At 44.6% G+C, this 26883-nt stretch overlaps 2 long non-coding RNA genes across 3 annotated transcripts; one reads left to right on the forward strand and one right to left on the reverse strand.

Moving 5' to 3' along the window:
* Positions 1 to 25415, forward strand: LOC144173513 (uncharacterized). The gene is made up of 4 exons (XR_013323304.1): positions 1 to 129; positions 656 to 874; positions 1971 to 2152; positions 25295 to 25415. It is a non-coding gene; the product is annotated as an uncharacterized LOC144173513 (long non-coding RNA).
* LOC144175537 (uncharacterized) lies at positions 13813 to 17298 on the reverse strand. Of its 2 annotated transcripts, XR_013323650.1 has the most exons (5): positions 16950 to 17298; positions 15570 to 15711; positions 15222 to 15381; positions 15012 to 15134; positions 13813 to 14523 (listed from the first exon to the last, which is right to left on the reverse strand). It is a non-coding gene; the product is annotated as an uncharacterized LOC144175537 (long non-coding RNA). The 2 variants fall into 2 exon arrangements; XR_013323649.1 differs by having other exon boundaries at positions 15570 to 17287.
* Positions 25416 to 26883: the final 1468 nt, after the last annotated feature.

Raw genomic sequence — 26883 nt, forward strand, 5'->3', positions numbered from 1 at the left:
AGGCCGTACAACAAATTCTGCAAAACAGAACAGATATTGTTGATGACAAAAAACAAGCAGAACGTGACAGCCCTGTACATGGCTGTGTCCAAAAATCTGTACGAAATCGCAAAATCCCTTATAACTCAGGTATGCCGGTGAAGCTTATTTTGGACGTCTGCCTGTTTGAATGCAGCTACCAGTAATTTGCCCTAACGTTTAAATTTTTGATTTAATTGCACTTGACTTGCGACGTTACTAAATATTTTTGAAATTCGTAGGTCTGTGTGTGTTTCGAAAGGCAGATATTCAACCAACCAACGGTACGAAACCAACAATTCAGTTCGGAGAAATATTTCGATAGGCAGGGTACATAACCTTAGGCTGGAGGAGGAATATTCCTGTCGTTCTTTTCTTTTTCTATGCCACCTTTTTTCAGTACAAAAAGAGGTAAATAAGCCACATTACGCGCGTTTGCAAACCTTTTTTGCCATAAAAGAAGAAATTTCTCATAGTTTTTTCTTCTTTTTCTTGTAAAAAAAACTTTTTTTTAAATATTCGAGCGGCCACACTTAGGAAGCAACGCTTGTTTCCTCATCCAGCCGACGAGAGCAGTAGCAAGTGTTTTGAATTCCGGTACCTCAAACGAATTATACTAAGTTTGGTCAATCCTTAGGGTCACTGTAACGTCAACATCCAGTGTGGCAGCGGCTTGAAGACGGCTCTCGCAACTGCTGTTGCTTCCGGCTTCTGCGACCTTGAAGAGCTTCTGGTCGAATCAGGTGCAGATATCAACACGCCAGACAGCGAAGGGAATGCATCTCTGCACCTCTGTGTGACCACTACACAACCGCTAACCCTCCCGAGCTAATCCGAGGCTCCCAAAATGTCATTGGTAGGTATTTTTAAGGTTCTCAGTTGTGCCTACTTTGTGTACAAAGCGTAAATGTTTTAGCGTCTTGTAGGAGTATATACGCTTATTAGGCAGATGCCGTACTCATACAGGCAGCAGTAACGTTATCTATGTTGCCTTTACTTTGTAAGAGAGTAACAAATTGTTGCGGTTGAAAAACGTGAGAGCAGTGAACTAACTTGTGCTGCACAATCCACAGCAAAGAAAGCAAGTGAGGGAAGTTTTGCGAATGGGGAGCTTTTGTTTACATCGGCGGTTTTAGTTGTAACTAAGTCATGTTTTGCAGAGCCGAGTCTTCGATCCGGGAGCCGCGAGTTGGCTTGGAGCAAGATACAAGGTATTATGCAGACCGTAATTTTTATTAGCTGAGCACTATGCACTCGATTTTAACGCCACATTTCGTTCCCCTGTGATTACGAGCCCGACAGTTTCTCTTCGCGCACGGCGGCATCTACTGTTTTCTTGGAACCCGCCTATTCTTTTCATCACCTACTGAAACACGTCCTGTCCTCCGCTCGATCTCAATAGCTTAGGGGTAGACTCGCGGGTTTTTGAGCAAACATCTATGAGTTCGAGCAGCAACAAATATTAATTTCTTGCAAAGATCAGCATATTCTTTACTGTAAAATGCTGTCTTAGTCATTTGTGTATGCTATTTTTGCAAATAACAGTAGTTTGAGATCCCTGGATAGATCTGTGGTCGGTGCACAGCTTACGAGAACATTGTTTACCGTTCTGCATCGCACCAGAATTCCCGGGCTTGTGCTATCAGGGAATGGAATAACTAGATAATGGAACTGGATAATGAAACAGGGAATGCTATATCATCAAAACAGAATTTGTTTCTTTAATCGTATGTTCCCGCACCCGCATGTTTGAATATATGCTTTGAGAGTGATCGTTATAACACCGATCTTACAATATATCTTATCTACCAATAAAAAATGCTCCTTAATTCAATCGCTTTAATGAGACGTTACTACCTTTAAAGAGGAATATTTGATAATACCTAAAAGAACAAAAGGCATTTTATGCTTGCTGTGCGTCGGACAACGATGCGGTTCTCGTGATCACACAGATGGCGCAAAAACTTCAAGAAGCCAATTCGCAGCTTCAGCTGAATGGGCTGGCCATGGCGGGCTTACTGGCCAGTAAAGGTGGTGACCTTCAGCAGAAAAACAAGAAAGGATTGGCGCCTCCCCAATTGTGCGATGCTACGGCTCTGGTTGAAACGCTTCTGTTCTGGAACACGCAAGAAAGGTAATATTTTGGGAGCTCTCTTAGCATATTCTGGCCACATTACCTTAAAACTGCTCCGGCTGTTCAACAAGCAATTGATATAATTGGTGGCACTGACTATTTTTCACTTACTTCTTGCTTCCTCTGTAAGGCCGAGGAAACTTTAAAATTTAGACCAATTTCTGAGGCAGAGCAATGCGGTCATGTCGCTCTAAGTTCCTGGTGTCACAAAGTGGCGAGTCTGTTAAACGAGTGCTCGGCTTGTACGTTCTATAGCTGTGCGTCCTTGTTAAAAGGTAGGCTGCAAATTCAGTGAAAACAATGGGCACTTTAAGGTAAATAGCTTATCCTCCCGACTTGACTGGCCGCTATTTTGATCTTTGTGTTTTTGCCCATTTAGGAAGCTGCTTTGATCGATGCCGAAACGGATGCGCTAAACGTGGAACCGACCGTAAGGTTCGCCACAGGGTTGTTCCATGGTTGAATGCGTACGTGGAGGTCAGCAAGCACATCGCGAAAGGTCACGTTTGCCCGTACATGGATGAAACATCGTCTATCGCAAGTAAGGAGGTTGTCTAGATAGACCTGGGAGAAAGTTGTGGCACCACTAAAAACTACAGTCAGCTGCACCTAAAGTCTGTACTAGAAGGGACGATGCGAAAGATGGCAGAGTTGTAACAAGTCATTGTCTGCGACTGACGTCATCGGAACACCCTATTTTTATTCAAGAAAATGTCGGATATCAGTGCGAAATGGAGGGAATGCATCCTTACATATTTAGTCTCAATATATAGGCCAAATCTAACGCAAGCTTCCGGGCATAATTCTGGGGGGTGAGTAACATGAGTTGGATGATGATGATGATGGTTGGATGTTAATAGCGCAAGGCCTTCTAGGGCAAAGAGCGCCAAAACAGTGGTTAAATATGAGAGGTGAGAACTTAGACACTGAAATCAGTAAGCAAGGTAACATGGGTTGGTATCTGCACTCAAAGCGCTTAAAACCAAACCCTTTAACTCTTTTAATAAAAGTGAATGAATGAGAAATTCAGTTTGGCGCACATTTTTGTTCTGCACTAGTGTATGTGCCTACGGTACATACGACAAAACCATAAAGCCCTAAATAAGCATAAATGGTTCAGTATTGAAGTTTAAGCACGCACTACGCGCATTAACATGGCGCAGCAATCTTTGTAAAGTACACGTCCAGCCAAGACCGTGTAACGCCCTGCATTTCTAAAAAACTGTATAATTCACAGAAGTAAGACATTTAATCGTTATAATAGCGTAAATGGAGGAAACATTTCGAAGATAATTTAAAAAAAATCAAAATACCCGTAAATAAACAAACAATTTACCAAAATGAACATACGAAATCAAGCTATCTACCTCAGAGATCTACAAAAACCGAAGGTGAAATTACTAAAGCCAAATAAGTCAACACATGAATACAAATTGAAAACACAGCCAACCTTTTGATTTCCCGCTTTCCAATAAATATGCCCACTAATTCACGTAGATAACGCATTTGATCATTATAATAACGTAAATGAACCTAATTCATCCAACAGAATAGGGTTAAGCAAACAGAAAACAAAAATTGGAATTTTACATAAAAAATTGTAATCAAAAATATGCATCTTATACACAACATCGAAATACCGATGGCTAAAGAAAGCCAGGAAAAGGACGAAAACCAACCTTCCGCTAAGCCTTCCATCTAAGGAAGGCTTAGCTAAACAATTCTAAAGAATTCAACGAACGAATAAAACTAAAGAATTCAACTAACTGACCGAACCTATTTGGCTGCTTATACATTTACAAAAGTACTTCTGCCCCTTTTTAACTGAAAACTGATAAGTTTAACTGAGTGTTTTTTGCTTCTGGTGATTTGTAAGCAGTTACCTCGTTGTGTCTGGGTTCCCTCATCATACCTTGCGATATCTAATTGGAATTTTCGATTCAAAACGTCCTCTCGCCTCCATAACGCACCCAGCGGGTCAGTCCGCCGTGAGGCGCTTAGGGGCCCGTTACTAATTCCCCTCTAGAAAACGGAGAAATTATTTTGCTTCAAGTTTTTATTAATGGCTATATGTTTACAAGTAGTGTAAAGTGCTACTAAAATAAGGTCATAATTTTTTTTAATTTGAGCGAAATGACAATGGCATTACGGAAGATTCGTATGCAACAGCCATTTCTTCGCTTAATTTCTCTCTTGGCTTTGCAACGTTCCTACTTTTATCTGGCAAAGTGAAAACTGTTTCAACACGTCGGTAAAAGCAGAAGAATAATTTGCGCTTCCTTAAAAAAATTTGGTTTACCCACTTGTTTGTTTGCATATTACCTTCCATATTTTTATCCTTTTTTTTTTCAAGCGTAATACGCTTCTAATTTTTCGACCTGCTAAACCCTAACCTTATTCCCTCGTTTCTACTTTGTTTATTCTTGTCTCCCGACTATACTTCGTTTTTCCTCTTTTAAAACCTTCTATGTTTGTTGCCGTGTTTTCTATAAGCATATTTTTCTACTAATCTTATGTTCGCACCGCCATTCCACCTTTTTTATGGACTATTTTTCATTTTTCCATCTTATTTTTCTCTCTTTTCCCAAACCCCGTTTTTTCTGTATTGGCTTTCGCGCCATGATACCGAGATCATTGAATACCGGAGTAGTAATTAAAGAAAAATTGGAAGACAATAGAATTCACTTGAAGCAATGCTCCTAACGCAGGCATCGGAGATTTTAAAAAAAATTGTCAGTAAATTGTGTGTTGCAACGTTTATTTTTCAATGAAGGCTGTTATCGCACATGTAAAAGCTTTGATAATTTCTTAATAGTATCCTTACCAAAAATGAAAAGAAACAGCGTAAGAAATTGGGCGCTAGATAGGACTGCTTGATGCGTTGGCTTGCTTTTTATAGCTGCTTATTGCGGAGATTGTAAACACGTGTTGTTAAAGGGCCCCTGAGATGGGGTTTTTTGGGGGGTCGATGGTATCGGAGCGCAACGGCTATTTCTTGAACTAATCGTGACGTGTTTGTGCGCTCTTGATTTAATCAATTTTTTACGAGCGTAAAAACATCAGAAAGCTACAAAAACATCTTTTGTGTGTGGGTGCTTTTACACAGTCACACATATTTGTTTTATACCGGAGTGTAAAGCACTTACACACCGGGCCAAACCGGGCTTGACGCTCCTCCGTTCTCGGCAGAAGGATACAGTGAGCGCAGGAGCAACGACGCTTGCAGCCAGCGTGATCGCTCAGCTATGCTCAGCGCTCCGTGTCTGGTGTTAGAGTATCATCAGTTTTATTTGCATTTGCTTTCTTGGACGCTGTACCCGAATAGATTCTTTGCACCATCTGTGTTTCGAGCGTAGCCTCGACGTTGTTTCAGAGGTGGTAACGAACGGCGCGCCAAGGGAGCGCCGCGCCGACGACGAAGGAGGAGCTCCGCACGCAGCGCTTGGACGACGCCGGCCACTGCTCGTGATCACGAGGCGCACGCTCAAGTGCGCTCACGCGGGCTGAATAAATCAGTTCAAGCCCAAACGCTGTCGCAGCTGATTCTCTGCGGCGGTCGCGACAAGGGCAAGATCATGCTCATCCCGTCACGACAACTGCCAAAGAGTTTCATTTCATTGCTTCCCTTCAAGTCATGATCGCAGGAAAGTGTGGTTTGCTGCACCGGCCTTCTGAATGAACCTGTTGCCTAGTGTCCTTAGCGCGCTTTACCGTTTACCGTGTTAAATGAAGCAAGAGTAGCCGTTTGCCGCTGAAAACGAAAGGATTGCACTCTGCGGTTTCTGCATTCCGGCTTACCGGCTCTGCCGAGTAGCGACATCTGGCGAATTTGTCGCAAAGCAAATGACACAAACGTTTGTTGCCCAGAACTGTTCGCTTACGCTTGAAATGTCTTGAATCTTAGACGTCTTAGATTGAACTCTCACAATACAATAATTTTTTTTTTAAAGAGCCGTATACTTCTACTGTGGAGCTTAAAAAATCGAAAACATGACGTTGACGCCGCCATCTAGTGGGAAGAATTAGGACCAAGTATTCCATTAACCAGAATTCACGCCACCGCTAAATATTTCGATATAAAATGAGTAAGATATATTGTAATGATTCCGCAGTTACCTATATTACCTTGCCCAAGACGATTTTGAAAGCATAAAAGAGCTATGCTAGTTCATAAAGGCATCTGAACCATTGGAAGCGTGGGAAGCTGGAGTAGGGGCGGAAATTTTGCTCGCTCATTCTAAAAAAAATTCTCATTTATCGTGCTCCTGATCATCATTTAGCAAGAATGTAGTAAACAGCATCAACTAAGATTGCTTGCATGAAGCGCAGAGCACAGCGCATTTGCTGTGCTGTAAAGTTCCGGAAGAACGCACACCCAAATTTAAGCGATTTAAGTACAGTGATATCAAGTGAAAAATACGAGATGGGCGATATTTCGGGTCAAGCGCGGAAAGGACGAATAAGTGACCGCATCTAAACATGAAGAGATGATTAGGGTTTTTTTGTTCACTCATCGGCGCTAAAGCCATGGATTTTACGGGGTGGGCGCGCGTCTTTCAGTAAATTGAATATTTCACCCGTAAAAGGGGGTGGGCGATGTTTCGGGGGAGGGCGTTCACTCGGAACTTTCCGGTAATCTAATCAAAACGCGAGCGTACATTTCGCCGGCGCAGGGGGCTCGCTACTACAGTCGGTAGAAATTCTAGCCTCTGTATCGCTATGTAGCGACGGTAAAAACAAGTTACCGTTGACGGAAACTCTCGCGCATGCAAGGTCGACTTCCGCAATCACCAGTATCTCCTGCTCAAAGTCCGTAAAGACTGAAAACGTAGCTTAAAAAAAAAAAAGGACGTCGTCGTCTCATGTGCGACCCACTCGCTGAAGTAACCATGGTAACGACGACGCTCTAAACCAAACCGCCGCCGTCAAAAATCGCGGACATTCCGGCGGCCAACCATGAAATGAATGCTTCGCCTCGGACGAGGTCGGACTATGTCGTCATCGCAAGCCGCCGAGCCAACAAATAGTTCTGTCTCGTCGGGGTAATAACTTTTGTTAGCGTGAGCGAATATGCTTACTATTTTTGGATTTGTTTCTACAAGAACTATAGAGTAGATTTCTGACACAAACAAAAAACACTTTGAAATCCATCTCAGGCCCCCTTTAAGTTGCACCATTAAGAGAAATTAATATAGTTGCACAATGCGGTGTGCCAAAGCAGTTCCAAGGCAGTTCCAAGGCAGTTCAAGGACTGCCCTCGCATTCAGACTATTGTGCAAAACTAACACATAGTTTATTCAGCAGCTCGGGATAATTGATCCACAGATCAAATAGACCTGCTTTTCGCCGAAACCTTGATTCCCGACTTGTGAACTAGTGATTCCCGACTTGTGAACTTTTCTGATGGAGGCGAAAAGCAAAAACGCCCGTGTGTACGAGATTTCGGCGCACGATAAAGATCCCCAGGTGGTCAAAAAAATCCGGAGCCCTCCACTACGGCGCGCCTCATCGCCTGCGTTGCGTCGGCGCGTTAAACCCTACAATCAGAATCAGTGTATGAAACCGCCGTCCCTGATGTTGCATGCTTGAATTAACTTTATTGGCGCAACTTAAAGGGTTGAAACGTTGCACCATCACATTTTTCTCACAAACTGCTAAAAACACAGGCGGCTACAATTTTCATCGGATTCAAAAACGCGTGCAGAATATGTTTGAACATAATTGAAACATTGCGTGGACTGTTTTTATTTCCCACGAAAGTTGCTTTTTCCGTATCGACCCTCACGGGGCACTGAATCTTAACGACACACAGACGATTGCTCATTGTGGGGTTTAACGCGCCGACACTGCACTGGCAATGATGTGCGCCGTTATCGAGGACTCCTGATTAATTTTTACCATCTGGGGATCTTTAACGTGCGCCGAAATGGCCGGGAATGGAACACGCGCCTGTGGGCTGAGCAGCCCACCGCCAAAGCCAATGAGCCACCATGGTGGGTTTACGGCATGGAGGAAAGAAAAGCTTAGGAGAGGCCCTGACGTCACACCCAGCGCAGCCGGAAACGCCATTTCTGTAAGTCGAATGGCGGACCATTGGCCCTCCATGCCATTGGCGGACTCTTTTTGCCTCTCTCTCTCGGTGCACCTTCTCCGCCTCCTCCGTCCTGTAGCGCCTCTCTTGTCGTCTGCATCTGCCAGCGCCGAGGCGGCGGAAATCAGCTGATAGGCAGGTAGAAGGCCGTTTTGCAGCGCGTGACCGTGAACCTAAACGCGCGGTTACACTGTTACACGTCTTCAGTGTGGCCGCAGCAGGTTTGCGAAGCGGCTCGCTCTAACAATGCCGCAATGCTCGGTGCCAGGCTGCAAGTCGCGATCGGTACCCAAGGAATTGGGCGTCACTTTCCACCGGTTAGTGCATCATTCCGCTGACAAGTATTGCTGTACATTGGTGTGCATTCATCCTTTGTTTGCAATCGCCGCCGTTTATAGGTTCCGAAGCGATGGAGAACGCCGCAAACAGTGGGCGAACGCCGTGCGGCTACCGGACTGGAAAGTGCCCAAGTTTGCGTTGCAGTTTCACTGGCAATCCCAGAGATGACTAGTCAATTAAACGGCCGTTCTATATATATAGGTAAGCAGTACTTCATGCAGATTTCACGCTAAAAAATTGTGGAATGTTTTACCGTTGTTCGCGTGCCTTCGATAGAATTTTTTTGCGGAGGAAGAGGAGAAGGAGGAGGCAAAACGTTTTATTGAGTAAAAAAATGAAAGGGTGGGTGGCGTCAATAAACTTTTTTTCGCCAAGTTTCAACTTGTCTCAGTGTCAATAAATTCAAGGTGATATCAGTTGAAAACGTTCATACACTAACCTCGCAGTATGAAGCGTTGAAAAGCGAAATCCAGAGCGAGACCACAAAAAGATCCAGATTCCAGATCCAGCACTCTTCCAGTCAACAGACGGACACCTACTAAGGTAATAGGACGATGGAATTATATCAACTGGGAATCTACCTTGTAACAGTTGCAAAAGCACTGCCGCGCATTGCCGGCCTAGCAAACTATATATTGCAGCGGCGATAACCAAAAAATTGAGTTGCGAATCGTTCGGTTGCAAGTCGCCTACGTACTGCACACCGTGTATCACTTTCCCAAAATCTACCTGACGGGTGTCCGCGCGTACGACGGGACGGCGCGTTCACGATATCTGCACTTCAATAGGCGCGTCGTGATCGCGACCGGAGCAGTAGCTTGACGCGGTACAAGGTGCACTCGCAAGTAGAAATTAAATGACATATTCACATCGGCGCAGCTGTCGCAACTCGCTGCATCCTTTTCGAGTTCCGCAAGACCACAGCGCAGCAAAGCGAAGCAGCAATCTTCGCAATCGGACGACAAGGCAGGCGCTGCCTTTCCTCCATGACAGGCGAACGGCGGGCGGGCTGTTGCTAGGACGCTGTTGCTAACGCGACTTCCAATAGGCCGCCGAAAACACGTGACTTCCTCCACACTTTTGCCAATGCGCGGGGATAGCTGGGGGCCTCTCCTAAGCTTTTTTTTCCTCCATGGTTTACGGTCAGAGAATCAATTCAAAAACGTTGTCAAGTTGATTTAGTGCAAGACGTTGTAGAATTTGTTGGCGTTTTAAGGCGCAGCCCTTTGTCGGCCTTCTCTGAGCTGAGCAACGTCGTCGTCGTAACCGAGTGATTGATTGATTGCACGGTTTAACGCACCGACGCAATGCAGGGGATGAGGCGCGCCGTAGTGGAGGGCTCCGGATTAATTTTGACCGCCTGGGTATCTTTAACGTGCGCCGAAATCTCGTACACATGGGCGTTTTTGCTTTTCTCCTCCATCATAAAAGCGGCCGCCGCGGCCGGGAATCGAACCCGAAATCTCGTGCTCAGCAGCACAACCACTTAGCCACTGAGCCACCGCGGCAAGTGAACAATTTTAAGACCGAATAGCGAAATAAAGCAAAAGAGGAGAGTGTCGCGAAGACCGAATAGTGGAACATGATGATGATGATGGTTGGGTTTTTTATGGCGCAAGGCCGCCTAAGGACAAAGAGCGCCAGAGGGAAGTTTATTTAATGAAGTGGTTACAAAAAAAAAATGTCAACCGAACATAATAAAATCAGTTACAGATAATGGTGATGGCTGGTGTATAGGGCCAGATTTCATTATGAGTGATAGGAAATGAGGTTTAAAAACTTAACGTCTGACAAATACTCAAACACACGTTTAACAGAAACAATGGCTTCGTCACCTAGAAACTGCGATGGAAGTAGTGGGATATGTTGTCTGTAGAGTTCTCTGGAGTGTTTGTATCGTGTTGTGTGAAGTGCCTTGCATGTGAGTAGTATGTGCACTACGGGTAGGGCCTCTCCGCACCTGCTGCACTGGGGTCTAGAAGATCCCGTCAGCAGATAGGAGTGCGTGGCATGGGTGTGCCCTATCCGTAATCTGGCCAAGGCGACTTCAGAGTATCTATTGCGTGTGTCGGTGGTGTATGGTCCCAATTGAGGTTTTATTACGTGTAACTTGTTGTCTGTTTGTTCACTCCAGTGTGTTTGCCATGTTTTGCGAAGTTGTTGTCTGATGTGTGGTTTCACGTCGGTGTAGGGTACTGTGGTTATGTCTACTGTATTCGAGAGTGTAGCAGCAGCAGCCATTCGGTCCGCTGCTTCGTTCCCGGCTATACCACAGTGGCCAGGGACCCAGCAAAGAACCAGTTCAGATTTGCGTACATACAGAGACATAATACCCTTGACAATCAGATTGACAACGTGGTTTTTCGAAGGCACTGTTGACGACAGTGCCCGCACAACACTGAGGGAATCTGTATAGATAATGGATTGTGGGATGTGGTTTTGAAGTATATGATTGACAACAAGAAGTACATCGTAAGCCTCTGCCGTAAAGATACTAGTATGACCATTCAGTGTTCGAGTGACACTAAGGCCGGGCCCATGCGCCGCGCAGGACACAGAGGTGGCAGTTCTAGAAGCGTCCGTATAAAATTCAGAGCACTCATACTTCTGCTGCAAATACAAGAAATGCTGCAGAATTGCACATGTGGGAGCTCGCTTTTTATCTAGATGTGTAAAAGATGTGTCGCATGATACAGGGCGGAGCTGCCATGGTGCTATAAAATCCGTCAGACAACTTTGGATTGTATCTAAAAAGGAGACAGCAAGCTCTGACGCCTCCTCTCTAACTCTGTAAGAGAAGGGCGCAGAGATCGATGGTCGATTTAAAAGGAGTTCAGTCATGGACGTATCATGAAAAACTGATTTAAAAGGATGGTGAGGCATGGATGAAATTTTAAAAGCATAAAGGAGATCTGTGTAAGCTCGCTGACGTTGTAGGTTCCATTTGTTGCACTCCACATAGAGGCTTTCGACCGGGCTAGTGCGGAAGGCGCCACACGCCAGGCGGAGCCCGAGATGGAGCACTGGGTCCAGCATTTTGAGAGATGTTTTACTTGCTGACCCATAAACAACGCTACCATAGTCCAATCGTGAACCTATAAAGCTGGTAAAAACACGTAAGAGAAGTTGTTTGTCAGCACCAAAAGAGATGTGCGACAGAACCTTCAGGATATTCATTGTTTTTAAGCATTTATGTTTTAGTTGTTTTATGTGTGGGATGAATGTCAGCTTTTCGTCAAAGATAATACCCAAGAACTTGTGTTCCTTTTTTACAGGAATAGAGACACCGTGGAGTTGAATGTCTGGATCAGGCCGGATACCACGTCTCTTGGAAAACAAAATACAAGTGCACTTCCCGGGATTAAATTTAAAACCATTGCCATCTGCCCAGCCAGCTAGCTTGTTAACACCAAGCTGGACCTGGCGCTCACAGACAGACAGGTTACAGGATTTAAAGGAGAGTTGAATGTCGTCTACATAGACTGAACAGGAAATCGACGGTGGCAGCGCCTTCCTACACTCTTAATCTGGATCCACATAAGATCCACTTAGTAACTGGAACTTTTTTGCAAAAAAGTTCCACTTATATATTTGGAACCGTGTTCCACATATCCTGAAAATGTAAGTGGAACAGTGCACCACATATTTTTGCAGCTATGTTATCTGGATCGGCGTTCCAAATAAAAATATACGGATCACTGTTCCAAATAAACTGGTAGTGTAAGTTACTGGAACACTGATCCACGTAAAATGATTATGGATTTATCCGGTGCGCCGTTCCAGGTACCTTCAGACCAGCTGTTTATATAAAACGGTGTTCCGATAGACGTTGAGAAGCTGTGTATGGGACTCCACTTTTCCAACATATCTGCTTTCCTGTTGGTATAAACTGAGGTCATTTGCCAGGCTGGCGGATGCATTGGTATCAGAAGGAAACCGCAAGCACCATTCTAACGCAGCCTTGACATATGGCCCACAGTGATACCAACAATTGGAAAACCGAAACCGCCGCAGCAGTGTGGTCCCTGACAGTTCCCAACAGTTGCCTATCGGAGCACAGTTCTATATAAAAGTTGGTCTGAGATACCTGGAGCGGCACACAGAGACTTTGGCTTCATCCGCCGAATCCTGTTCTGGGTTTTGGCTGCATGTAAAAAAAACAAGACTCGCATTAAAATACACATCAAACCAACTATTAGCACTGATACAATGCTTTTAAAAACACTAAGGAAATTTTATTCGCTCGTATTATTGCGTACATTTGATACGGAGACATATCTGTTTCCACTTGGGCAGAAAATGACCAGCGTACAGGATCAAATACCAAAACGATATCAAGTGGCCAAAACGATCTAAGTGGCATTTTCCTATTTTTGCTAATAGTTACCATTTTTTTTTTGCTAAAAACACGTGGGTAATAAAGATGCCTTTAAGCGCAACCGCGTCACAAACAGACTTGTACATCTACCCTCGCAGTAACTCAAAAAGCATTACACAACAGTAAGCATAAAATATGCTGTTTTATGACATGAAATCAGGTACCGCAAATGCGGAAGTACCCACAGTGCTTGCCATACCATGTTTACGCATCCCGGTTCCAAAAAAATGCAGTTTGCTATTAAAGTGTAGGGAAAAGCCAAAAATACAAGCCATACACGGTTGGATTATCACAAGACCTGCAAGAGTGTAGGAAAAGAACACCGGAGCCAATACTAACAATTTAACATTTGCGCAGAAAAAATTACCGGAAGCATGTGGCACTATTGCACAACTAAAACATACACCATATATCAATATCAAGCTAACTGTAATATCAAGCTAACTGTAGCCAAAACCGACTATATACGCGCCCTGAAAAAGCCTTTCACTGAAGCCGCGTTCTTTCCCCGACAATTTGTAGCTATTTAAAATAACTTATCCAAAAAAAGCTCATAGCACCCAGTGTGAATCTTACAAAATTTTACAAACCAGATAGCTCGGAGCATGTTACGCATTTTAAAATTTATCAAGCAGCCTAACTCTAAAGACGTTATTAGGTCCCTCAAGAACAATTCAGACATCCCAAATAACCAAGCCAGGTAGCGTTGAAACATACAGGTGACCAATTTTACCAAGCGAACTTGGAAGCATTTTTCCAGCCGAAACATTTATCTGAGGTAAAATTCAGTTGCGTGCTATACAAACCCTACTATCATGACCACAGTATGCTTGTGACCAAAGCACTGCCTCTAACAAGCGAGAAATGCAACTTCGTCCAAAGTAAACAACTTTTTCAAGCCAAATATGTATATTTCGCATTCTTCTAGGGCTTAGGTGTCAGCTAAGATACAGTACAAAAATTGATTAATAAAACCCCAAACCGTCTGTGTAAATAATTATTCTCACGTTTGCATCCATCAACAGCAGCACTGCCATGGAAAAAAATTTCGAGCTGCACTTGAATAATAAAAACGTTACAGTGCAGTGCCATTAGCTACATTAACAGAGTAACAGAGCAGCGGCAAAGGCAGCCTGCGCTTTGTGCCAATAATGAAAAATTGCAAAGGAAAGCACGACTTCACTTTTGCAGTTGACATGCCGCTTGCATCTACCAATCATTTGAACCACGACATATCTTTCCGAATAGGCTTAAACGTCTAACAATAATTTAAAACCCCAAGTAGAGTGACCACATCAAGTCTTTCAACAGAGCTTTAAACTTAAATGACACCAGGCCACTGTTAAATGGCCAAGAACTCTCTGCAAAAGTCCCAAGAACTCTCCAAAGTCGCATAAGTTTCAGGAGATTAAGATGAAATATACGGCGAGGAGGATGACCACATCTTGATGCGAGAACGCAGGCGGAAAATCCATGACGTGTTTCTTGCAGACAATATTTACGCTGCCATTCTCTTCTCTCAAAATAACTGGACGTCGAGAATAACTGGACCACGTCATGTACCTTTAAGGAAGGAACAAGAAAATTTTGTTAGACGATGGCTTTAAATGAGTGAGTTGCTTAGGATACCCCTTTTATAGCACAGTAATTGATTGAAATATCAGCGATTTCTTGGTTTCTTTTCTGGGAATGCTGCTAACAATGTACAAAAAATATTAGCACAGACTGTCAATGGCAGTTCTCTAATTTTGGAAAGCAACCGCATTGGGCGTGGCCGTGGCGCCGTATTATCACAGCAGCAACTCTCAATGTGAAAGCAAAATGTTTGCAAAACTTGAATGCAAAATAATAGTCTTTTTGTCCACATGTTGCAGCATCCGAAACAGGCTGAATGTGAAGGTATTTCCCAATTTGGAGTTCACGATTTATTCTTAACAGTAAGATTTTGCTACAAAGAAAACTACCACAAATTCAGTCCCGCAAAAATAAAATGCCAGCTTCAATAAACACTACCATAAATTGAGTCCCACAAAAATAAAATGCCAACTTACCCAACTAAAATTAAGATGCAGGCGTTCCTGGCAGGGCCTCCTCGGAGTGATTTTCCAGGAAAGTTTTGCCAACGTGTTCCCAAAAGCTCTTACTGTCGTTTTCACCTACAGGTCAAGTTGTCACTGAAATGGTGTTCCTAAGCCATTACGTATAATGCAACTTCCTAAAAAGGGACCATCAAAGTTCCAGAACTGGGAGTGCGTACTTACTTGTAGAATGCAATGATTTCATCCCGTACAACGGCTTTCACGTGTTTCCTTTTTGTGAACACACGACTTCAAGAACGGTGAACACACGCCTTCAAGAATCAGGAAAATGGCAGTATGCATTCCTTGTTCCATTGTTTTAAGTCCCGGTCCGCCCTATTTCCTAGAAATAAAAACAGTATAAAAATATCGAAGCATAAATTTACGCTTCCCTCTAAGAAGGGAGTACTACAAGATCTCCTACAAGGCCTGATTAGTTGTGCTAAAATTTATTTTGCATCATGAGCCCTGGTAACGTTTTCAGGCGAAACAATTTTAAATATAAAAATATTTGAACATTTTTAGGCTCACCTGTCATTGCTCCATGCGGAGTGGTGAACGTCTGTATAATACGCAACACTCAAGAGGCACTCTTTCGTGGCTTTATGACTTCCACAATGCATTCACAATCTGTCACACTTGCCACGACGACGCCTCGGCGTGCTGAAGATGTCTTCAGCCACAGTGAATGCCACAGCCATGATTTCACAGGTATATGTAAGGAATGGAAATAATTCGTTTTAATTTCTGTTCTTCAGACAAAGGAAAACAATTGTCGCAAACTACCAGTGTAGAGACAAATTTCTCCACAGTCAGCCATAGTCTGCATCTGGACAGGTTACACAGATCGAATACAGAATGTAGCAATCTGCTTTCGCAGTATATTTTCTAAGTTCAAGGAAGCACAGAAATGGGTTAATGTTGGGTGCACATAGTGATGCAAGAACTTATCACCGGAGCGTTGTCGGAAATTATTTCGACTCTAGGGTTACCACCGACATTGACGGCATAAAAATGCAAGAGTGGCTTATTTATAACGCGGTTCGTGAAGTAGCAACCACTAATTATGGATATTGGATAATTATCCTGAAGTCTCAAGTTACCACTGACATTAACAGCATAGAAACGGCAGCACACTTTCTATATACCCGCTGCGTGTTTCCACATATTTCTTCCCCTCTACAAAAGAAACGTTTGTTACTGCGGTACTGCTAAGACAACCACTGTCCCTTCCATTTCTCTACACTTCAGGCAATGTAAAATAGATCATCTGAATTGGTCAAAGGAATTGGAAGAAACATGGAACTACATAACACACTGCACAGATAAACGTAAGCTGACGCCTTGAAAGCACATCAACACAACTCGAAATAGCGTCTACCTTGCGCGCAACGGGCAAGGTCGAAGACTCCCGGTCTGGTAAGCACAGTAAATGGCATTCTACTCATCAGACTAACACAACGCCGCAATTACCACGCAAGTTTTAAAAATACCAATAAATCTAAGGACGGACGCTCCGACAAACTTGCTTGGAAGTTGTACACGTGTGCACGCGCGATTATCGCGAGCGACTAACCCGAGAAGATTCGCTACCGCAGACATACACAGCTATCGTCAATATACAACTAAGCAAAGCCACACAGTAAGGGAACATCCACTCATGAAACGCGCAAACCAGGAACTTCTGACGTACGCAGTCAGAAATGTCCAGCCGACTCTGACCCACGAACACGGGAGTTTTGGTAAATTACGGCTGCAAACGTTTCTCCAACACAAAATGTTACACGCCGCGACCACAAGCATGAACGACACACGAACAACGGGCATAGACGCGGTATGTTTATCGGACGCAGTTAACAAGGATGTCACTGAACAACAACCGTTACCAGCAGATAAATAAGCAGCACTGACCTTTTTTGCGCCTCCTGGCAAAACTCCACTTCGTCGAGCAGGAAATACAGCCCAGGGATATGAAAAAATTCGCAGTTGCACGCCGCAATCAACCCAATTTAAACCGTTTAAACTGCTAACGGCGCTAACGGTTCTCGCCAGCGTGACCGAGAATTTCTTTAGTAAATATCACGCGCATCGCGCGAGCAATTGAGAAACCCGCTTGGGAGTGCCACTGGTGGCGCTGCATGCGGAAGACCGTAAAATTAGCGGAGGGAATCCTGGAAGATGGGAGCGCTGCTGTCGTTTAAAGTGTTGACGCAGTCCCGATTTTCATCCGTCGTCATCGTACCCGTTGCAGCCCCACTGTACCATGAATCAACGCAAAAACAGCTCTGCCGTGCTGCTGCTGACGCATGCGCATTGAATGCGCTACTGGAGTGGCGGTCTTTTCCTCATGGCTTCAGCGTACTTTCGTTCTCGCGGAGGCTTTGGAGCAGGCGGGTAAAGCTGGCTCAAAAATGTGTCTAAACACGGATGCCGCCATGATGCCACGCTGTAGTTGCCAGATCAGTAGTTGAAGATATGGCTAACAATTTTTCTTGAAGATGAGGCACAAATTTAGGGCCCTAAGCTAAAATTAGGCAACTTTTATGGCAATAACTGAGTTTCTTTACGAGTTTGTATGCTTTTTATTAGTTTTCTTGAAGTATTAATGCTTGACGAACAAAAATAAATGAAATTATAAGCAAAAAGAAGTCGTCGGGACGTCGGGCTGAGGCGCCAAATTCAGTTTCGGTATTTTGTGAGGAGCGTCAGTGGTGTGGGGCTAATTTACAAAGGTTCACTCAAACACGCCTTAGTGTCTGCTGTGTCACTTCGTTGCTTGCGAAGACAAGCTTGCGAAGACTGCCGACGATACGGAATAACGCCGCCGCCGCCTATCTTCAAGGACACTTTCTCTACATGTCCGTAGTGGCTGCTGCCGATTTGAACTCGCCGTCAGCCGGTCATATCATGTTACGCGAAACATGGCTGGCAGATCGGCTCCTTTTAATCGTATGTGATTCGTAAATTAAAAACAAACAAATGTACGAACCATTTTACCATGCCTAGCGTATAACTAGGCTCTTGTTTACGGGCGCTGTTATACTTTCACTGAACGGTGTTTTACTTGAGTCAGAGATAAAACAACCGCCAACTAATAATAATAATGGTAACTTTATTTGCACGATAAGGTGGTTTTCTAGAGGAGGACAAGGCGAAGCCGAAAGGTAATCCCGAATGTAGGTGCAGAAATCTCCTGTATGGGTGTGTGCGATTGGTGCATGCTCCTTCGATCGCTGAAACACGCAATCTGAAATTTTCGAGAATATATTTCATGCTTTGCATGGCACATTTCTTAAATTCGGCGGATCAGCGACGTTGTTTAATTACGTATACTTGCACCTCTGCTTTCATATGGCCCATGTATATATATATATATACCTGCACAGAGGAGGTGGAGGAGGAGTAAACTTCGTTCATGTGAGGTGGGCACCCGTGTGGTGGGGCGTTAAGAAAAATTATTCTGTCCTTCCCTGGGTGCCTTCGCCAATGAACGGAAACGGCCACTTCTGTTCACGCCCACTTATGAGGACCACCCCGCCTGCAGGCGGTTTTGCCTGAAATGCCTGCGGGTTCCGCGGAAATCTGTCTGTCAACAGAAACCACCTAGGAAGCATGTTGAGGTAACACACATGCGCTTCCTTGGGTCGCGATGGGACCGTCATGTATTTTGTGCAAGGCGAAGTCGACGAAGGATATACGTCTCCCTTGAAAAGTAAATTAATTTGAGTGCACCTATAAATTGTTATTGCCGCTCATTAGTTCAATCATTGCGGTTAATTTTGAAACAGCTGCCAAACATAACTATAGCAGGTGAATTAGACTGCCTAGCATGAGACTATCAATCGCTAATATACAGTATTCAGACACTTAATGTGCATTGCATATGGCAGTCATTAAGAAAGCCGACAATAAATTGAACTCTCAATTTTATTATTTGCGACAGTTACATCTGCACGTATCGGTTCAGCCAGGGCCATCTGGAGACGTTCTTCAGCTGTATACACTAGATAAAAGGAAGGAATGCGATATGCGAATGCGATACGCGATAGAACGAAGGGATTCGATATGTGTAGCACAGCCTTCTCATTTATGCCAACATCAAACCGGTGGCCACAAAGGTGCCACACCAGACTTTGTAGAATTTCCACGCTTCCATTCCAGCATGTTCACAGCAACAAGGATGATGACGAAGTTGCATTACCGAAGCTGGGTTCCAGTAATGCTGTAGCTGGTTATGAAAGTTCTGGCTAATGCTCGTTCAGATTGTGGTCATCAGCATGGTCATCAGGTGAGCTCTCATGGGAGCTCACCTGCATTTAACACAGTCCGGGAGCGGGAATAGTTGGGGAAATAGGATAGGAGAAAGAAAAGTAGATTAGAAAGGTGAGGAAAGAGTAGAGAAGAGTAGTTCCACTGTGGTCGATTCCGTCGCACACAACACACCACGAACACTGTTGGCTGGCGTAATGCTGCGTCTGGGAGACGAGAAACCTCGAAGGGAACAGTGAAGTGCGGAGGCGAGCATGGTGCGACGAAGAGCGAAGTCTGCGGCGGTCCCGACCGCTTTGGAGACGGGTACTGGGGGGGTGCGGGAGCTGGCACTCGACCGCCCACACCAGCAGAGCGAAAGCCGGGCGACGTCCAACGGCCCGCGCTTGCAACGGGCCGCGGAAATGAAGCCCCTCCGAAGCACAGGAGCACGAAAAAACACGTCCGCTCAACTCCGAAGCGACGACCGAACTCCCCTGACGCACCCGCAAAAGCTACCTCTTCGAGCGTACGAAGTACCCGCTAATCTACGCGCTACCCTTCTCAGTTGCGGAGAATGCAAAACTGCATCTAACGCGGCAGCATGGCACAAAAGTTCGCTACCTACCACAGGAAAAACTTCACACAACGTTTCTGCACAGCAAAGTTTTCACGGCGCACTCACAGCAACGGTGGCTGCCATGATGGAAAGCGTTGGTTACTAGGTGAATACCGACTACTGCCGCCAACTCTAGTAGGCAAAAAGGCAGCGGGCAACGCTGTGAGGGTGGCATCATGTCAGCGCCCGGGTGTAGCACGGTTTCAATGCATGGGCTGGCCGGGCAGCTTTTCCTCTAGAGTCAGTAGTATTAACTCTATGCTTTGGAGATGCGCCCGCATAAGAACTCATACAAACTCGGCCCACGTGATGGCTTTTATTGGATTCGGAAAACGGGCGTATGCCTCTAAGCGGACGTTTACGCCCGCTGAGGCCGAAACAAAGCTCAGATAATAGCCGCGTTAGCGCGTTAGTACTGGCTAAAGTTGTTTCTCGCGAAGGGCCGTGAGTGCGTGCGATATCCGAGCTTAACTTTGCATGACAATTTCTCCGTTACTGTTTACAATGAATGCAAAAGGGCGTGGCTTCATTTACTGCTTTTCTTGACAACAAGCCTTTCCTTAGTCAATAAAATATACTGCGACGCTCTTAGATACCCACGTTATATAAAGCTACTTACAACTAATTAGTAAGTAATAATACATCGGCCCGTTTCCGAGCCCTTTTCCCTCCTGAACACCAATACTACAGGAAAACAGCAACTGGGGAAGCAGCTGGAGAAGGCGGGTCATTCAATGAACTTCAATTACTATGACAAGACACAACAACAGCAAGTTAACTCTGCGTATTTTTGCCGTTACTGTACAGCATAATTAGGAATTACAATGTCATTTCAGCATTAATACATACAAAATAATGCAGGTATAACGTGGTATATCTAGGTTTAGTTCCGTTCACCCAGTCAACCGCTCTTTGCAAAGAGGCTCTTGTTTTTGCTTGTGGAAATTAAAAGGGACTCACATGTTAGCATTCCTATCGGACTCACTACGTCATGACCAACGGACTTAAAAAAATCGTGCACCAATACGAATAGGTTTACAAATACATACCGATATTCACAACGGCCTAGTTTGCTTATTTTAGATATATGTCGCTTCTCTACTGAAACAAAGAAATAAAACTCTCGCATGGTGAGACCGCTAGCACCTTCCAGTGAAGACTGGATAAACCAAAATGCGTTTCTTGTTTTTTTTTATCTCTTCAAAGAAATGATATACAGCAGACTCCCGTTAAGACGAACCCGAACGGACCGTAAAAATGTATGCGTATTATCCGAAATTCGTCTTAAGCGGAGGTGCATTGCATTGTGGACGTTACAAGAGAAAAATGTTGTGGTTCTTAATCAGTGTTCGTTTTAACCAAGTTCGTCTTAACGAGGGTCTACTGTATTTCTAGAAGAAGCAAACCAGGTCGTTAGTGTCATTTCTGTGAATTTGTAAAACTTCTTGTATCGGTACATGGTGCTTTTGAATTAGTAAGTCTCATGAATTTGCGTCATGAATTAGTGAGTCCCATATGAATTGGATCAGGTGAGTCACCCTTAATAGCATGCACGAGACGAAAAATGCTAACGAACATCCAAGCATATATAACTGCATTCGTGACTTACTGCGTGCAGTGTAAAATGCGGCACAGTCGGTTAACACTATGTATATACCGCATCAGGGCATAAATAAAGTGGACTAAGTACCTATTTTACAGCAGATTGTAGCCATTCATACGTTCCTGTAAAGCACTTAAAATTGTGCACGTACTACCACACAGCGAGCTGATGGCTGAGCATTGAGCAAAAAACAATGTTTCTGCGACGCTTTGTGAACCAAATGCAGAACTTGCAATAGTCTCAACAACTATATATATTTCTTTATGAGGTATCCACAAAAGCCCAATGAATTCTTCAGCACTACCACGGCTATATCCCAAACGCAGAAGGAGAACCTGGGGACATCTGGTCCTTCTGAAATTCAAGTCATTGGTGATTTCAGACGTACTGCGCGTCTGCAATTAGCAAAAGACGATATTCACTAAAGCGGTCTGAGCGCCGCAGACAACCTGAAAGGGGTTCGTGAAATTTCTATTTTCGCTAAGATACCCTTTTCTCGCACCTTTCATGCTTTGTACGGTGTTGTTATAGCAGTGGACATATTGTTTTCTGTCAAATAACGTCACTAAAAATACGTCTTAGCCGTCTTATATAAGTAAACTGCTCTAAGACAGTTCGATAGATATCGACAAAGTTTATTAAATTTTATGTGGTGCGTGCGTGTGTGCGTGTGTGACTGCATGCATGTGTGTGTGTATGTGTGGGTGCGCGGGTGTGCGTTCGTGTCTGTATCTATGTCTGTGGGCGTGTGCGTGCAAGTGCTTGTGCGTGCGCTTGTGCGCCAAAGCGCGTCAAATATATATATGTGGTTCATTGTTCCAGTTAATGCACGATTCAGTGCATACTTCACTGGAGCGCACAAGTTATGTGGAACAAGACACGAGCAAAAAATATACAAAAGCACTGTCCAAAATTTTTACTGGGACATAAGTGGAACAGTAACTGGAACGGCCGACAGCGCATCCCCTCATTTATTCGGTTCCACATAATAAACACAAACCTAAAGAAAACAAATGGACAGTTCCAGATAAGATCCACTTTTATCTCTCGTTCCAGGTATTTTTCGTTTGGATCCAGATAAAAATATGTGGATCGCCCCGTTTAACTGGAACTTACATGGAACCAGATTAAGAGTGTAAGGGAATTCATTTTCACAATAAAAAGGGTGCAACTTAAAACTCCACCTTGTGGCACTCCATTTTCCTGCACATGAACCCTAGACAGTGCAGTTCCAACTCGCACACGAAAGGTTCTTTGAGACAAGTAGCTGGCAAGTGTGTTTATCATGTTACCTGACATGCCGAAGGACTTGAGGTCGCTTAGGATGCCATACCGCCACGCGGTATCGTACGCTTTTTCCAGATCAAAGAATACCGTCATACAATATTGTTTGTGGAGGAAAGCATCCTTTATATAGGACTCGAGCGCGACGAGTTGGTCGTTCGTGGACCGCCCCGCCCTGAAGCCTGCCTGGCAGCCCTCGAGAAGACCATTGTACTCAAGAAAGTACACGAGTCTCCTATTTATCATCTTCTCGAGGAGCTTGCACAGGCAGCTTGTGAGGGCGATGGGCCGATAGCTAGCAGGAGAGGAAGGGTCCTTTCCTTCCTTCAGGAAAGCCACTACTATGGCCTGCCTCCAAAAGCGAGGAATGTGCCCCGAAAGCCATATGTTGTTGTATAGATGTAGGAGTGTTTCAAGAGTGTCTGGGTGTAGGTGTTGTATCATGGTGTATGTGATTTTGTCTGCACCTGGAGCTGAAGGCTTACATGTGCTCAGAGCAACCTTCAGCTCATGAATAGAAAAAGGAGAATTGTAAGAAGTGTGCGACTTGTTGTTATCACGCAGGGACTTCTTTTCTACAGATGTCTTGTGTTTCATGAAAGTGTTTGTGTATTGTGCTGAACTGGACACGTGTTCGAAGTGTTGTGCAAGTGTGTTAGCCTGGTCTTCCAGTGTGTCCCCTGTTGTACTAACCAGGGGCAGGCTGTGTGTCTGTTGTCCTTTTAGTTTTCGTATTCGTGTCCAGACTTTGTGTGTGTCAGTGTATGAGTTGACGGAAGTGAGGAAGTTGCGCCAACTCTCCCTTTTTGCCTCACGACGCACTCGCTTCCCCAAAGCCTTTGCCCCAAAGCAACCAACAACCGAGTGATTGGTTGATTGTAGGGTTTAACTCACCGACGCAATGCAGGGGATGAGGCGCGCCGTAGTGGAGGGCTCCGGATTAATTTTGACCGCCTGGGTATCTTTAACGTGCGCCGAAATCTCGTATACATGGGCGTTTTTGCTTTTCTCCTCCATCATAAAAGCAGCCGCCGCGGCCGGGAATCGAACCCGCGATTTCGTGCTCAGCAGCACAACCACTTAGCCACTGAGCCACCGCGGCGAGTGAACAATTTTAAGACCGAATAGCGAAATAAAGCAAAAGAGGAGAGTGTCGCGAAGACCGAATAGTGGAACAAAGCAAAGGAGAAGAGTGTCGCGAAATTGTGAGGGAAGGGCGGTTGTCCGTGGCAGCGCGAGCGCTCTCCAAAAGTGTGTCGCTCGGGAGGGGAGGCAGTAAACTGTAAGGACGAGAGTATCGCGAACTTGTTAGAGGATGACGGTTCGCCGTTTCGGAGCGAGTGGTCTCCTAAAGTGTCTAGTGGAAGAGGGGGACGGGCAGTGTGCTGTGCCCGCACGAGAAGCTCGTCTGCGCGACGCTGGCGAAAACGTGAGGGCGACTTCGCGCCGCCGACGCAGGGGCTTATCGCTGCCGTCGAGAGAATCCACGAGTGAGTGCTGCCTCAGCGCACTGCTGCTGCGCCTAAATATCGCATTAGAGAGTATCGTAATCGCCAGCCAGTTTTTTGTCATTTTTTCGTGGCCATGAACATTGCCATATATTAGAACAAATTTGTTTAAAATGAGCAGAATTGTTCGCACCTTGTTCTCTACCAATGTGCAAACGTCGACTGCGAATAGAAGTTAAGCGATCGTTCGCACTAAATATGTGTTAGTGCTATGGTAATTGGGCACGACTCGTGCATCTTACCTCAAAACTTGAATAAGTTCACACTACGTAAAAGTGTGCTAAGCCTCAAATTTCGAGATACGATACCCTAAAATATAGTGTGACGTCGTTGTAATGTCGTTGTAGCAGCGGCCAGAGACTGCGCAATCTTTGATCACCAGCAACAAAAAATTACATATAAACATTTTAGCTGCGACATCAGCCAGCAAGACCAGTAATAAAACTAAAAGGGCGATTGGCCTATATATTGCGCGGATTGTGACCTTTCGGAACTTTTTCCGGGAGAACCTAACGCTAAATTTCCAGTCTGTTGGGAAAGGATGCTCAACAATTCACTTGTGTAATATTGCTACTCGGCACCGCATTTTGAGAGATGGCCAATTACCTTGAATTATGCAACTTTGCAGACACTGGATTGATGACCGAATATAAAATGAATAGAAGAGGCAACCTGTATAAGCTTTGTAAATATGTCGCACTGCTTTCCGAGAGCTGAACACGAAAATAGCTGCTGGTGGAGTCATTGTTACCCTCATTCGCAAGGATAGACAAATGAATTGTTCATATTCATGCACGTTTTGCCAGCCGTTGCACTAAGTGAACATTTCGTAATATTCAATTTATTTGTAGTTAATATGGGCGTTTAGGTATACATTGTTGAGTTTAACCTCCTCTTTACAGCGCGCCATTCAGCTCGTATGACGGGCAAACTAAATTCCTAACTTAGCGTACCCTTCTTTCGCATGTTTTTATTTTTATCATTTTGCTGGCAGGGCCACAGGCCGATATTCTGAACAACTTTCAGCCCTTATAAACTCAAAGGACCAAAATGGCATGGTTCTCTTGCATCGTGAAGCAATGAGTGGAAGGCATCATATTGCTCAAATGCTTCTGGAACAGGTACTGTGTTCACAAAATGCCGTCATGTATTCTATATTGCCTATGAAATCAACGATTGTTCGTCTGTACTAAAAAAAGTCCTTGGCAGCATCGTAAACAATGATTGGGGCCGCCAAGCTGTAGACTCCTATAGTATCTCACACACTTGTCATTACTGACGCTAATACGGGTATGAACTGATTTTTAAATATTTCAAGGCCATTCCGTCTTGCAAAAGTAGTTGCCCAGCGGCGCTGAAAGGTAATTAATATTCAGTAACAACTGCCACAACAGCCTTTTTGTTAATTCTTCATGCACATACTTGAAAATGTAGGAGCCATCTGCGTACGTATCCCGTTAGGTAGTTGGTTATATACCATCGGTGTACCATCGCAGAGCAAATGGCTCTAACAGAGAACACACTATTCACTTTTGAACCCCGACTCATCCACACTGAAGTCACCGACTACGAAAACATGGGTACGAAAACCTAAGGGCTTGGGATGCCTAAGCACTGCTTTGGGGTACTAAATACGAAGCAATATATTAATTAAAAGACGGAGATGCTTCGCTTCCACCCCTCTTTCTCGGGGTGTTCGAATGGCCTCAATCTGCCCTGTACGCGTTTCACCCCTGCTGGTTCCTCTTCGCTACTGCCCAGTTAAACGCGTGCTATGTATCGCCTCACGTTTGATGATGATGGTTAGAGTTTTTTGGCGCAAGGCCAGCTGGGGCAAAGAGCGCCAACAAAAGTATCTAAAATAAAATAGTGGCCACTAAAGCCAAAACAACAATAAAATCAATTAACGGCAATGGTGATGGCTGGTGTATAGTGCCAGATTTGATTATGCGTGATAGGAAATGAGGTTTAAAAAATTCACATCTGACAAGTACTCAAACACACGTTTAACGGAAAACATGGCATCGTCACCCAGAAACAGAGATGGATGTAGGGGAATATGTTGTCTGTAGAGTTCTATGAAGTGTTTGTGTCGTGTTGTGTGAAGTGCCTTGCATGTTATTAGTATGTGTACTACGGATAGGGGCTCTCCGCACCTGCTGCACTGGGGCCTAGGAGATCCCGTCAGCAGATACGAGTGAGTTGCATGCGTGTGCCCTATCCGTAGCCTACCCAAAGCGACTTCCGTGTGTCTGTTGTGTGAGTCAGATGTGTACCGTCCCAAGTGTGTCTTTATTACATGTAGTTTGTTGTCTGTCTGTTCGTCCCAGTGTGTTTGCCATGTTCTGCGCAGGTGTTGTCTTATGTGTGGCTTGAGGTCTGTGTAGAGTATCGTTGTAATGTCTACAGTGTTCCTGAGTGCAGCAGCAGTGGCCCTCTCGTCTGCCAACTCATTCCCAGCGATCCCTGCGTGTCCTGGGACCCAGCACAGGACCAGCTCATGCTTTTGTGCATACACGGACATGATAGTGTTGAATACAAGATTAACTATGTGGTTTTTGGGGGGCTTGTGCGATGACAGTG

This window comes from Haemaphysalis longicornis, unplaced genomic scaffold, assembly GCF_048455015.1.
Source record: "Haemaphysalis longicornis isolate Haplotype H1 unplaced genomic scaffold, Haemaphysalis longicornis Haplotype H1 scaffold_3, whole genome shotgun sequence".
NCBI classification, from domain to species: Eukaryota; Metazoa; Arthropoda; class Arachnida; order Ixodida; family Ixodidae; genus Haemaphysalis; species Haemaphysalis longicornis.